The sequence below is a fragment of the Cuculus canorus genome, chromosome Z (genome assembly GCF_017976375.1).
Source record: "Cuculus canorus isolate bCucCan1 chromosome Z, bCucCan1.pri, whole genome shotgun sequence".
NCBI classification, from domain to species: Eukaryota; Metazoa; Chordata; class Aves; order Cuculiformes; family Cuculidae; genus Cuculus; species Cuculus canorus.
Genome location: NC_071441.1, coordinates 17314811 through 17327577, shown reverse-complemented (window position 1 = coordinate 17327577; position 12767 = coordinate 17314811). Strand labels below are relative to the sequence as shown.

Here is a 12767-nt window from a genome sequence, read left to right as displayed (position 1 = left end):
GGCCAGTTCAGCCTGGAGAAGAGCAGGCTCTGAAGAGATCTTATAGCGACCTTCCAGTACCTGAAGGGGCTACAAGAAAGCTGAGGGACTTTTTACCAAGGCTTGTAGTCATAGGATGAGGGGGAATGGGTATAAACTGGAGAGAAGTAGATTAAGACTAAACGCATGGAGGAATTTTTTCACCATGATGGTGGTGAGGCACTGTCACAGGTTGCCCAGGGAAGTTGCGACTGCCCCATCCCTGGAGGTGTTCAAGGCCAGGTTGGATGGGCCCTTGGGCAGCCTGGTCTAGTGGGAGGTGTCCCTGCCGATGGCAGGGGGGTTTGGAACTGGATGTTCTTTAAGGTCCCTTCCAATTCAAACCATTCTATGATTCTATGATCATCAACCTCGACCGTACCTGTCCACTACTAAATTGTGTTCCCAAGCGCCTCATCTACCCGCCTTTTAAACACCTCCAAGGATGTTTCACACTCACCCACCCCCCAAGGGCACTGCAGTAACCTCTTTCCTCGCACCCCGGCCGCCCCCCACACCCCAAGCCGGGGAAGCGCGCCGATCACGTGCCGCGCGGTGGGAGGGGGCGCGCAGGGCGGGGGAGGAGGGCGCGTGCGGGCGCCATGGCGCGCGGTGAGGCGCGGCGCTGCGTCAGCGGCGAGGGGCGGGGAGGGGAGGCGAGCTGATATCAGGCGCCGGGCGGCGAGGACCCGGCGAAAACCGGAGGTGAACGTTGCTAACGCCGATAGGGAGACCGGCCACCCCCTCCTTTCCGCTTCTATTCATCGGCGCCGCGGTGGCTGCCCGGCCGGCCGAGGTGAGGGAGCGGCCGCGGGGCACAGGGGTGTAGGGGGGGTGGGAGGCCAGGTGGGCGGTGCTGCCCCCCACCTACGGCGCGCGCCCCACTCCCCCTCCCCCCCGCACGGCTGGTGGGGGAGGGCGGCTCTGCCGGGGAAAGGGAGGGCATCCCCAGTTCGGTGCACGGGGCGCCTGGACATGTAGGTATACTGTGCGCGCACAGCCCCCCCCCACTACTCCCCCATGTAAAGGACCTGCTCTACGTGCCTCGACACGCATCGATCAAGATAATAATTAGGATGCTACAATGGATGCCTCCCACAAAAGATGGCTCTGCGTGCGTCTGTGTGTGTGAATCCATGTGGGCATGCACAGTCGCACAGGCAGGCACGCTGTCTTGCCTTTTCCCCAGGAATGTGATGCGTGAGGTTTGTGAAATTGTGTTTTGGGGTAGGGCTGAATCTTCCCTCTTAAAACGAGGAGAGCATCCTGCCCAAGAGAGCCATTGACGTAGCGTCGATATCCTGCTTATCGAGTGGTAAATCCAGCCTGAGAAAGTGGGTTACTCTGGGAGATAGAGCCAAAGGTTTTACTAGATTAAGGGAAAACAAAACATTTTGTATACATATTAATTCCTATCTAGAGAAAGCCATGAAACAGTGACGTGTAAGCTCTTCTGAGCTGTGTAGTTTTTGATATTAATACTGAGAAATTTGGAAAACTAGCCTGTGGTGTGGAGACGCTGTCCACCCGATATATGTTTTTTTGTGTATGTATGTGCAGCAGAGAGGAGGGAACTTTTCTGTTTAAGTGCAGATACTAGTTTTGTGTGTTGGGCTACACCGTTGGTCATGGTCTGGTATAGAACTGACCAGTTTTTGGGAAGAGTATTGTGGAGGAGTAGACAGTGTAATAAAGTCAGTGCTGCCTGACTGAAGGACCTGTAAAAGAGTGCTGCATATTGGAGTGATCTATTTCTCCTTCCATCTCTTGCTATATGAGCTGAGTGCGTTTTCTGTTTCTTTAACCACACTATTACTTTTCTTGTTTAAGTGGCCTCTCCTTGATTTAGATACCGAAGAATAACTCACTTATTCTCTTAATGGTGGCTAATAAGAAAACATCTTAGCAGCTGTTTCATAGAGGCAAAATGTTAGGACAGAGAGTGTTTTATATGAGAATTGTTCAAATTCGGATGTTGGTAACCTCAGTCACCATCTGAATTTCAACACTGTGTTATGAATGAAAGCTGCTGAGGACTGTTGTGTAGCAGACTGCTATTTAAGTTGCTTTCCCATCCCAGCTTCCCCCAATCTGATCTTATTTATATTATCTGCTCTGTACAGAAGCAATTCTTTTACAGTGCCTTCCTTTACTGTTGTGGAAGATGAGGATTTAAAGTGAGATTCCAGTCTACTTTTCCAATATATTCTCTAGCAATGCATGATCAAGACACAGTTCTAAGTTTCTTTGGAGCTCCTTTACAAAGAGGCAGAAATGACTTGCAAAGTACTCTTAATTAAGAGTACTTTTAAGAGTACAAATTTTGTTTGTATGCCTAGTAAGGTACGTAAGGTACATAAAGGTACATAAAGATTTTTGTGTGTGGACTGTGTTTTGTTTTTTTTTTTACGCCTATTAGTATTGCAAAGATAACACAATTCAGAATGAACTTAAAACTCTCCTTAATTACCTAAATATCCTGTCTGTGCAAATTGGTTTAAATAATTGTAGTTGCATACCTATTACAGTGCAGAATCTTTGCAGGTGAAAGATGGAGAAAGTTCAGTGTTAAAGCTGACACTAATGCTTTTGTTTTCATATCTAAATGTGAAAAATGGAAGGTTTGTTATGAAATCAGTGAAAGAAGAACATGGAATTTGGCTGTATTAGACAAGCTCATCAGAGTGAAGAGCCCTTTACTTAATCATAGAATCACTAGGTTGGAAAGGACCCACTGGATCATTGAGTCCAACCGTTCCTGACAATCCCTAAACCATGCCTCTCAGCATCTCATCCACCCGTTCCTTAAACACCTCCCTGGGCAGCCTGTTCCAGTGCCCAGTGGCCCTTTCCATGAAAAATTTTTTTCCTGATGTCCAGCCTGAACCTCCCCTGATGGAGCTTGAGGCCATTCCCTCTTGTCCTATCCTCTGTCACTTGGGAGAAGAGGCCAGCTCTCTGCTCTCCACAACCTCCTTTCAGGTAGTTGTAGAGAGCAGTAAGGTCTCCCCTCAGCCTCCTCTTCCCCAGGTTAAACAACCCCAGCTCTCTCAGCCGCTCCTTGTAAGACTTGTTCTCCAGCCCCCTCACCAGCTTCGTTGCTCTTCTCTGGACACGCTCCAGAGCCTCAACATCCTTCTTGTGGTGATACAAGCCAAGATGCCATTGGCCTTCTTGGCCACCTGGGCACACTGCTGGCTCATGTTCAGTCGGCTGTCAACCAGCACCCCCAGGTCCTTCTCCTCTGTGCAGCTTTCTATCCAGACTTTTCTGAGTCTGTAGCACTGCATAGGGTTGTTGGGCCCCAAGTGCAGGACCTGTCATTTGGCCCTGTTGAACCTCATGCCATTGGTCTCAGCCCAGTGGTCCAGCCTGTTCAGATCCCTTTGCAGAGCCTCCCTACCCTCGGTCAGATCCACGCTTCCACCCAGCTTAGTGTTATCCGCAAAGTTGCTACAGGTGCACTTAATGCCTTCATCCAGGTCATTGATTCAGACATTGAACAGAGCTGGACCTAGTACTGAGCCGTGGGGAACCCCACTTGTAACTGGCCTCCAGCTGGAGTTAACTCCATTGACCACCACTCTCTGGGCCCGGCCATCCAACCAGTTTTCGACCCAGGAGAGTGTGCGGCTGTCCAGGCCAGAGGCTGACAGTTTTTGAAGCATAATGCTATGAGAAACCGTGTCAAAGGCTTTACTGAAGTCCAGGAAGACTACATCCACAGCCTTTCCCTCATCCGTTGCTTATGTCCTAAGGTATAATGAGGGTTGGCATCCCTCTCTGTCTCTTACTAATCGAGGAATATCCAGTAGTAGTAATTCATTTGGAGGTGTTACTGAAGTTCCAAGTCCAAATAGTGGTACTGGAGTGTGTACTTAACGCTTATTTTCACATTGCTGTTTCTTAAATATATCTCGAGCTGATTTGATAGCTTCTCATTTTCTCATATTCTTCCAGACTCAGAGGTTGTAACCCAGTCATCAAATTGTGTCAGCTATATGTTGCAAAAAAGCATAATCATCTTTTGATATGTGAAATGTAAAGTTTGGGACAGCTGTGGTAGAGGTGCAGGCTTTTCTTTGGAACTGCTTTCATCAACAAATGTCTCTTGGGTAATCAATTAGTAGGCTAATTAAAAATGAAAACACCTTTTCAGGCAATTGAAAGTGATCTTTTTTTTTTTTTAAATCCATCAAGCAAAATTCAACCTTCCTCTCTAAACTTTTCCTTCCAGTTGTTACACTATGGATTAAATAGTTTTTTAGTGGGAAAACCTACTTTAATGTATTACTTTCACTGTGGTGTTTTAAATAATCACCAAAATGGCACATGCTGTGTCTTGAGAGGCCTTTTCTGGCATCTTGAAGCTTCGTCTGTTATCCGCTGACTTTTCCCTTCATTTTTGAATAGTACAATGTGACAGCACGTATTTATTTAATCATTATAAATGTAGTCGCCGTTCTCCAGTGAGCCTGAGATTTCAAAAAAGCTTTTAAATATCTCCCTGAAATATGTAAAAGAATCCTTTGCCAAAAGAGTGACAAGCTTTCAGACTTCTCTGAAATCTCACTAAAATTAGTGAGAGTGTTCAGAACTAACATCTCTCTTTCATTGTTTTCACAGTTAAGAGGAAAACCTACTAGTGTTTTAAGTGATACATCTATAGGTAGGGAATGATTCCTTGGATTGAAAATCTGGGAAGATACATTTGACGGAGTTGTGTACTGAGCTGTGTTTTGTACAGCTACTCTAAATAGCATTTTAGATTTTTTTTGTTTTGACATCTGACTTCTTCCTGCCCTGGTCCTGTACTTTGTTTTGTAGTAAAATAGCATCTTACAATTTTATTATTACAGTAGAACAGAGGAACTGCATATTCACAGTGCCAGTGTCTCTCCCTTCTGTTTATGATTAGAAATTTTTGATAGGTCAGGATGAATTGAATTCACCATTACTCTTTCTTCTAGGCTTCATCAAAAAAGTAAGGGTGGTTAAATAGGTTACTCTAATTATGTGGATCACTGAAGAGGAAGAGTAATTGGTAAAGGTGTGGTCTGTGTTGAATCAGTGGACCCTGGGGCAGTGCTGGAAGATAACACCCTGGTCAGAAGTTTGAGCGTAGCAATCGTGGTGAACTGGCTACTGCAGGGAGCCTTTCCCAGGCACCAAGTATCCATGAACTTTGAAGGGTACAGAGTGCTGCATTAACCCTAACTGACTTTATCCTTCTAATGCATCAGATATGAAAGTATAACATCTTTAGGATAACAAATGCATAGCTAGAGGACCAATCTTTCATCCAGCTCATTTGCAGGTGGCAAATCCTGCAAACAGAAAGACTTTCTAACTTCAATAGTGTTTCTCATAGCTATTGTAGAATTAGCTGGCAATATTAGTAACTTGAGGTAATGGGAATGATTTGTGAGTTACTAATGATAAAATAGTTGGGGATGTTAACAATAACAGTGTAAATGTTACTACAGTGCACCACAGACAACTTAAAAAGATTCTAAAATGTTAGAGTATTTTATTTATTTTGATATTGCAGCGTTGAAAGTTTGTTGTTAACTTTTACGCTGAAGCGCAGAAAGGAGGTTTCTGAAGAAGCAGAAGGTAACAGACTGATTCCTGCAGCTGAGGCTTAAGGCTAATCACTAATTTAGTGTTAATACCACGAGTCAGCAGTGCTAATGCTGTTCCAGTTTTTTATACAGTACAGGATGGTGACATGTTCAGAGGTCTGATTAACTTGCTTATCTTCTACATGCATCCCTAACAAGAAAGTAACGTCTCTATTTAGAGAAGATGTGTTATTGAAGCTTTTAAGGCTTTTTTTTTTCCTTCCAAAAACTCAAGTGTATCCATAGCAGGATAGCCTGGGTACTGGGAAGTGAAGATTGGAGGTTTGAATCTTGTAAGCATTTATTTACTGTGAGAAGCAGGAGAGATGCAGTATATTCGCAGAAGCATCTGGATTCTTGGAAGGATGTCAGGATGGTTGATGATGGAGATAAGGACAGGATGAGATCAGGGAGGAGGTTGTGAGTGGATTCCTTTCTGCTATTAGAGACATTCTTGTTTAAATTCTGAGACTTAGAACTTAAGTCCTGTGGTAACATGTTTATTGATGATTAGTGAATGCATGTTAATCAGTAATTTTTATAATGCAGCTGTGGTAGATTGAACTAAAACAGCAGTGGCTATACCCAAACAATTGTGGCAAGCAAAAACGAGCCATCTGTGAGTATAAGACTGCTGAAAGCAAGGGGAGACATTGCTGCTCAGGAATGCACTCTTGTCTGATATGGACTTTGCTAAACACTGGTTCTCACAGCAGTAGATATGGATGGGGGGGAAACACGATTCATTTGGAGAAGGCAGTGTGTCCTGAGCCGCTGCTCATTTGCTTGGTCCCCTTGGAAAGCTTAGAGAACAGGAATACAAGTTGCTGTCTGAGCAGATTCTTGAGGGCTCTGAGCAACAAAGTAATCTTTTGATGTTTTAGTCTTACTTTGTTTTGGGAACAGGACTTCTGCATAAACAAGAAATACCAGACCTTGCTACTTATCATTTTCTTCTAGCTGGAATAGCCAACAAGGTGCCTGACTTTCCTAGCTTCCTAATCATATTGATGTGAGATCTGAATTTGTGTTTCTGGAATGCTTGTTTTTCAGGGGATAGAGTTTACTGCTGGTTTTGTAGTTTTAGTTCTTATGTGACTCTTTTCCATCATTCTGATGATGGGATGAGGAAGAGAAACGTAGTCACTGCTGAGTCAAGCTGTCATCTAGATTGGGGTAGTCTGTCTGCGTGGTCTTTGTAAAGTTGAGGAAGCATTGATGCTGTTTTGTATGGGCATATGGAAATGCTTCCACCTACAACTGTATGTGTGAGAATAGTGTCTGTCACCTGGGATGGCAGCTTGAAACATCTCTTCAAAATGACTGGGCTCAGACTGACACTCAGTAATGACTTCCTTGTCATGTCTGTGGCCCAAACATCGTGTCTGAAAGCTCTTATTTCATCCTTTGAACACTGTTTTTGATGTCTCTGGTGTTCTTGTCATCTGACTTTCACCCTACCTTTCCCTTCAGAAAGGCAAGGTGAAGTTCTTTCTAATTACCTGTGTCCCTAGCTCTTGTGGTGTGCTTTGATCTCCCCCTGTTTTGTTAAGTCTGCAAACTGCATTGCCTGTGAAGTTTATAGTTCTGTTGTATATTGTCAAGCCTTCAGCTGTGTGCAGCTGAAAGAATTTGCTTCTGTAGAACACCAAGCACAAAGAGCAGGTAAAATTCAGAAATCACTTTTATTTAACACTGTATTTTTAACCATCTGCCTGTTCCTGTTCTGGAAAAAATGCAATTCTTAATTTCCAGTGAGGTTTAATTTCTTGCTGCTCCAAATATGTTATACTTACTGTAGTACTGATTTCAGGATTCTGATCCTCAGGCTGTTGTAAAGGGGCCATAGGGCTGTGTAGTCAGACTTTGAAACCTCTCAATTCTTTGTACTTGCTGGTCTGCAAGACAATTTTAGGGTTGGCTGGCAAGGATGTGTTGTTGCAGTCTTACTTTTTTTGTTTTCCCTTCTTCAGTTCTTTGACTTACTGCTATTCCTGGGAAGGTTCCATGTTAACTTCTACCTGCCTTTCTGCATTTTTTGTGTGAATTGCCCACAAAACCAAGACAATTGCTGCTCTCTTACTTAAACGTCTCCTGCTGCAAATGACTTTAAAAACAAAACCAACAAGAACACCTACAGATAATTTAAAAAAGGCAAAAAGAACTTGAATACTAATTAACCCTTGAACTTTGTACAGCTCGTTTCCTGAAAGCCATGACACCCACAGACTTCATGTGGCATAGTTGTATCTCAGGCAGCTGTAACTGTTTTAGTAACTCCTTTGGTAGGGAGGATATGATTGCAGAGCTGAATGACTTGCTGATCAAAGTTAGTAACCATGGTCACCATCACATTTGAATCTGCATCTGAAATATTCTTAAAGCAGCCATAAAGAGAGTTGATGTTTGGCTGGTGGGCAGTGACCATGTGTCTGTAACTGGCTGACCTGACCTGTGCCACTTTGAAGTCTGTGCTAGTTACGGGCGTAAGACAAACACAACTAAATGCATACATAGGGTATCTTTCTTTTGTAAGAGGAGAGAACAGAAGAGCCTTCTTTATTGCTCTTATCTATCTTGAATTCACTAGATGTATCTATGAGGTTGTTCTTCCAAACCAGAGTAATAATTTTAGAGGAGGGTATGAAAGTTTGAAAACTGAACATGTTGCCAAAAAACGTGGGTGCCAAGTGGGAGCAGGAGATAGTCTTCTGATAGCAAGTGGAAAATAAAGCTGCAGAAAATCAGAGGAGGCCTTGTTGAAAAGGTACCTGGAGAAGAAGGAGGCATACATAGAGTTGGAGAGTTGTGGAAGATAAGCAGGGGCAAGAGCAGTGTCGCTGAATGTGTCCCAGGTGACCGACCAGCCACTAGAATAGGGAGGCTGAGTATAGGCTATGAGTGCTGCGCTGTAGGAAAGCCTTTACAGTCTTTAAGAGCAGATGCTGTAGCATGTAAAGTGCAGGAGCAGAGTTTGAAGGAGCTGCAGGCGGAGCTGGAAAAGTGAAAAAGGGGAGCTCTAAACCACCGAGGCCTGGAAAGGAGGAAGATCAGTGACCACAGAGTAAAGCTGGGTGTTTAAGGGTATCTCTGTTGGGTTTAGTGTTATTTTTCAGGGCAGTAAGCAGGTTTGCCTTGTGTAGTGAAGGGGAGGTAGAGGAAGGTGGGAGATTGGAGGGAAGAGTGAGGGCTGAGCACAGGAAAGATCAGATACATCACAGAGGCTGAGCCAGGAAGTAATAATCCCACTTAGTCCTATCTTTCTGTCTTCTAGATATTCATTATCTTCAGATAGAACTGGAATGCATTTAGTTTTGTGTATGGATATATGCACCCCTGATCTGAGAAGCTGAAAGGGATGTCATGAAAGGTTTCTGTGAGAAAAACTCATTTTCAAAGTAGCCACAATTAATAAATCTAAATAGTTTCAAATGCAGAATTTTAGTTTGGTAAACCTTTAGCATGCTTTCCTCATAGGAAACACTTGTGCATATTCATTTCCCAAAACTCTCTACTGAAGAAAGTGGTCTTCAAGAAACCAGATAACGTAATTAAAATGTGAGACTGCGTAGAAAAATGTAATTAACAGGTTAGTAGATTGTATAAGTAATAACATAGTCTTTGATTAAATGGGCTACCTAACAAATATCTAATTTTAATTATTTGAGCGAAATGCCTGTAATGTTACACAGGTGCTTAATCAGGCATATGCTTAAGAACGTTATCTACCTAGGGTTTGAGAGTTAAGTTGCATAATACATTCTCTTAATACTACTCTTTCCACCTCAGTTTTGATAGCTGGTAAGTTTTCTGTCCTGTTTTTATTAAAGTCCTACAGTTTTGTAGTTGTTAGTAGAGTTCATGTTTTCTGCAAAACTAACCACCGGTTGTTTAAAAGCACTCTTTAATGTTGTTGCTTATACTCCAAGAGTATCTAGTTTTGGTTGCAGTATAGTCTTTTAGAACTACCAAATGTTATTTTTAACATTTACACATTAGAACATCCTGGATATATTTAATTGTATAGTGAACTTCTAGATATTTTAAGACTGTATTTTGTGTTAATGAAATTAATATACATTTTTCAAACCTTAATTATATTTTTAGTTGAAAAGAAGTCATATGCAAATAATTTTTCTTTTTTAGCAAGGAGGACCTTTTTGTTTCTTGTTCATATTTCATTTGACAAGAGACTGTTCAAGCCCAGTTGCAGAGACCATTCAATCATAATTCTTGCTGATCTCCTGCAGTTGTTTTATACCAGGAGTGGGGAGTTGGATCCTGTATGTAGATTTCAAAATTTGGTGTTGGACAAGAAAATTATAGTTGAATTTTGGTGGCTAATGAATGAATGGAAAGGATTTATTGTTTTTTGGTTGTTTGTTTGCATTCAAATCAACAGCTTTGATTTGCGTCTCTGATAGAAATCCAGAGCTGCATAAGCTGCTTGAAGCAGATTATGGATAATGTGGTTGGCATATTAATCTAGTGCTCCTGGTGGATGTTGACAAGCATTTCTAGACCACTGTCCTGAGTTTTGTTAAGGATTCTCTATTTAGGGTTTTGTAGGGTATAAGTAGATGTTATTTGGGGTTTTGTTTCCCTCCTCTCTCCAACAAAAAAGACGGCTTCTTTGTTTCAGGAAAAAATAAGAAAAAAATTATCAATGTTGGCAAGACCTTGTATTTAATGGTGATGTGTGTCTTTTATCTAAAAATGTGAACAAAAGCCAAGACACTGTGGGAAATAGTATTTCTATGACTTAGAATTATGGTGCAGGTAATAGTTTGAAGACCACTTATGAATCTGCAAAACCAAGCTCTTTAAATTATAATCCAGGAAAACCTGCCTTTAAATTTGTGGTTATTTGGGTGAGGAGGGCTTGAGTTGTTTATTCCATGTGGCAGATTGCATAGGGTATTGCTCTTGCTTCATCAGGCCTGTATGGTTTTCAAGAAATCCTAATATGTACTCTAGTGTTTAAACAACTTCCCTTTCCTAAAATGTTTCCCTCTTCCTACGGTCATCGTACATTACATTAAAAAATAAAATTAATAGAGTTTTAAGACATGGGGATATTTATAAAACACAAAAGCTTTATTAAAGTAGTGGTCTAAATTGTTAATTATGGGACAGGGTTTCTCTATGCATTTCAAACTACAACACTCATAATAAACCAGGTAGGAACTCTCTATACCTATCTAAATGATTAATTATCTTAACATAGGTTTTAAATTTACATATTTTTATATTAGAAAAGGATGAACAACCTTTTTAATTACTTAAATGTTTCAAACTGTTTGGATAGAAACAAGAACAAATGTTTGAAAAGAGCCCCTCCCAATTTCAAGTATTTGATGTTGAATAAAGAAGAAACAGAAGCAATGAAAATGTTTTGTATATGACAGCTGGTAGTCTCAGTAAAAGAAGCATTTATGTCATTTGTCTGGTAATAGAAATACTGTTAGTAGAAGTTAACAATTTTACGTGGCAGATGTGGTGCTTTTTTTGTAGTTGAAGATAGATGGTTAAAGATAGTATTCTAACCACTTAGACTTCAGTTCCTCTAAGATAAAGGCACCCAAGACAAATTTTAAGCTGTATTTAAGCCCTCTGACATGCTGTGAGAAACAGTATAGCTTTCAGCTTCTTACCTTTCTGCTGTTTTGTGGCGTTCAGTATTGAGAGCCTGCAGGGGGAATGAACAGATCTCATTTCCTGCTTAAATCTGTGTCTGCTAGTAGTTGCACGTACTGTACATCTCTCCTTCAAGCAGTTCTAAAATGAAATAGGGGTTGCAGCTGTAATTTATGATTAAATCAATTTGCAGTGTTGCCCACTTATGCTACCTTTTTTTTTAATGTTAATGCTTGTAGTAATAAAGATTTTGTACATAGGGAACTGCCTCAGTTGCAGAGGAATGTGTTCAGTCATCCTGTTAAATGTGGTTTTTGTTGGTGTTCCTTGAATTGATCCTTGTTACCCTCTGGTGCTGCAGCTGTTGCTAAAAAGGGACGTGCCATTTTTTGCGTAGCAGCTTGCATAATTTTGACAAGGGGGAAAGTTATACAATTTCATGTTAAAGCAAAGCTTTCTTATGTGCATTGATTACACACAGTCCTTAATACTATTATGTGAAATGATATGGTTATGAAGAGTGTAAGATTTATTTCTCTTTTGCTTGAAAAGCATAATTTGCCTCCTTTAAAAAAAAAAAAAACCAAACCAGCAAAAATAAAAAATAAATTTTATTCCCTCTCTTTGAACACATGCTTCTGATGTGCCTTTTGTACAAATCATTGTGATGAGTTTGGTTGCTTAAGGCTACAATGCATGTGCTTGGTCAACCTGACTGCCAACCAATCAGAGTAGTATTCCATGAGCAGAGCGCAGTCCTGCAATGTGTGACAAGGATTTGACTTGACAGTTTTACCATTGAGCCACACATGGAGGCTTAGAGCAACAAAAAGGGAGCACGAGGGACTCTGTGGCAGAGACTTGTGCTGTTCCTACTGCCTCAGCGGAGAAAAATCTGTAATGCTCTTGTCAAGGAAAACTGAAAAGCCGTTTTCTTCCCTTTTTCTTTTTGCTGCATTTCTTGAGACTGGCTAGATGTGGAGCCATCTGTATTTCTGCTTTGTTAAAGACACTGACAAATTGTGGTTTTGGGAGGGACGTGCTTTGCCTTATTACTATTGGAAACATTTGGTTTGTTTTGGTGGCTTATTTTGGCTTTCAAAATGAAAATGCTTGCATTTTGAGCTGCTGAACTGCTTTCTTGTGCTCTGCTGTAGATCAGCACAGAAAATTCTCCTTTTATCACCTGTTTAATGCTTTGAATGTTATTTGATAACTTTCATAATATAGTTACTGATTTCTTCAGGAATCTAGTGAACTTAAATGTTGTGAGATATTTCAGATCTCATCAACCCTGAGACAAATTACATCAAGTGTTTGAAAGCTTGTTATCTTATGGGTCTAATCTACTGCATGGTACAAATGATAGATGGTTATTTAGAAGGGTTGCTGGTGAGACTTTCTTTGATTCGGTCTTGAAGATTGCTCTGGGTTTTTTTTCTGTAAAGCCTGTTTGCTGTAAGCAAACATGAAAAGTCAAAAGTGACT

The 12767-nt window shown here is 41.3% G+C and overlaps 1 protein-coding gene across 2 annotated transcripts in view; it reads left to right on the top strand.

Annotated features, from left to right (window-relative positions):
- The first annotated feature begins 630 nt into the window (after positions 1–630).
- The window catches only part of FAM169A (family with sequence similarity 169 member A), a 31968-nt gene continuing 19831 nt past the window's right edge, over positions 631–12767 (top strand). Inside the window, exon 1 of one of the 2 annotated variants that reach the window (XM_054055314.1) lies at positions 631–814. The gene's annotated coding sequence lies outside the window, so the exon portion shown is untranslated. The remainder of the gene's footprint in view (positions 815–12767) is intronic. The other variant, XM_054055313.1, reaches the window with a different exon arrangement.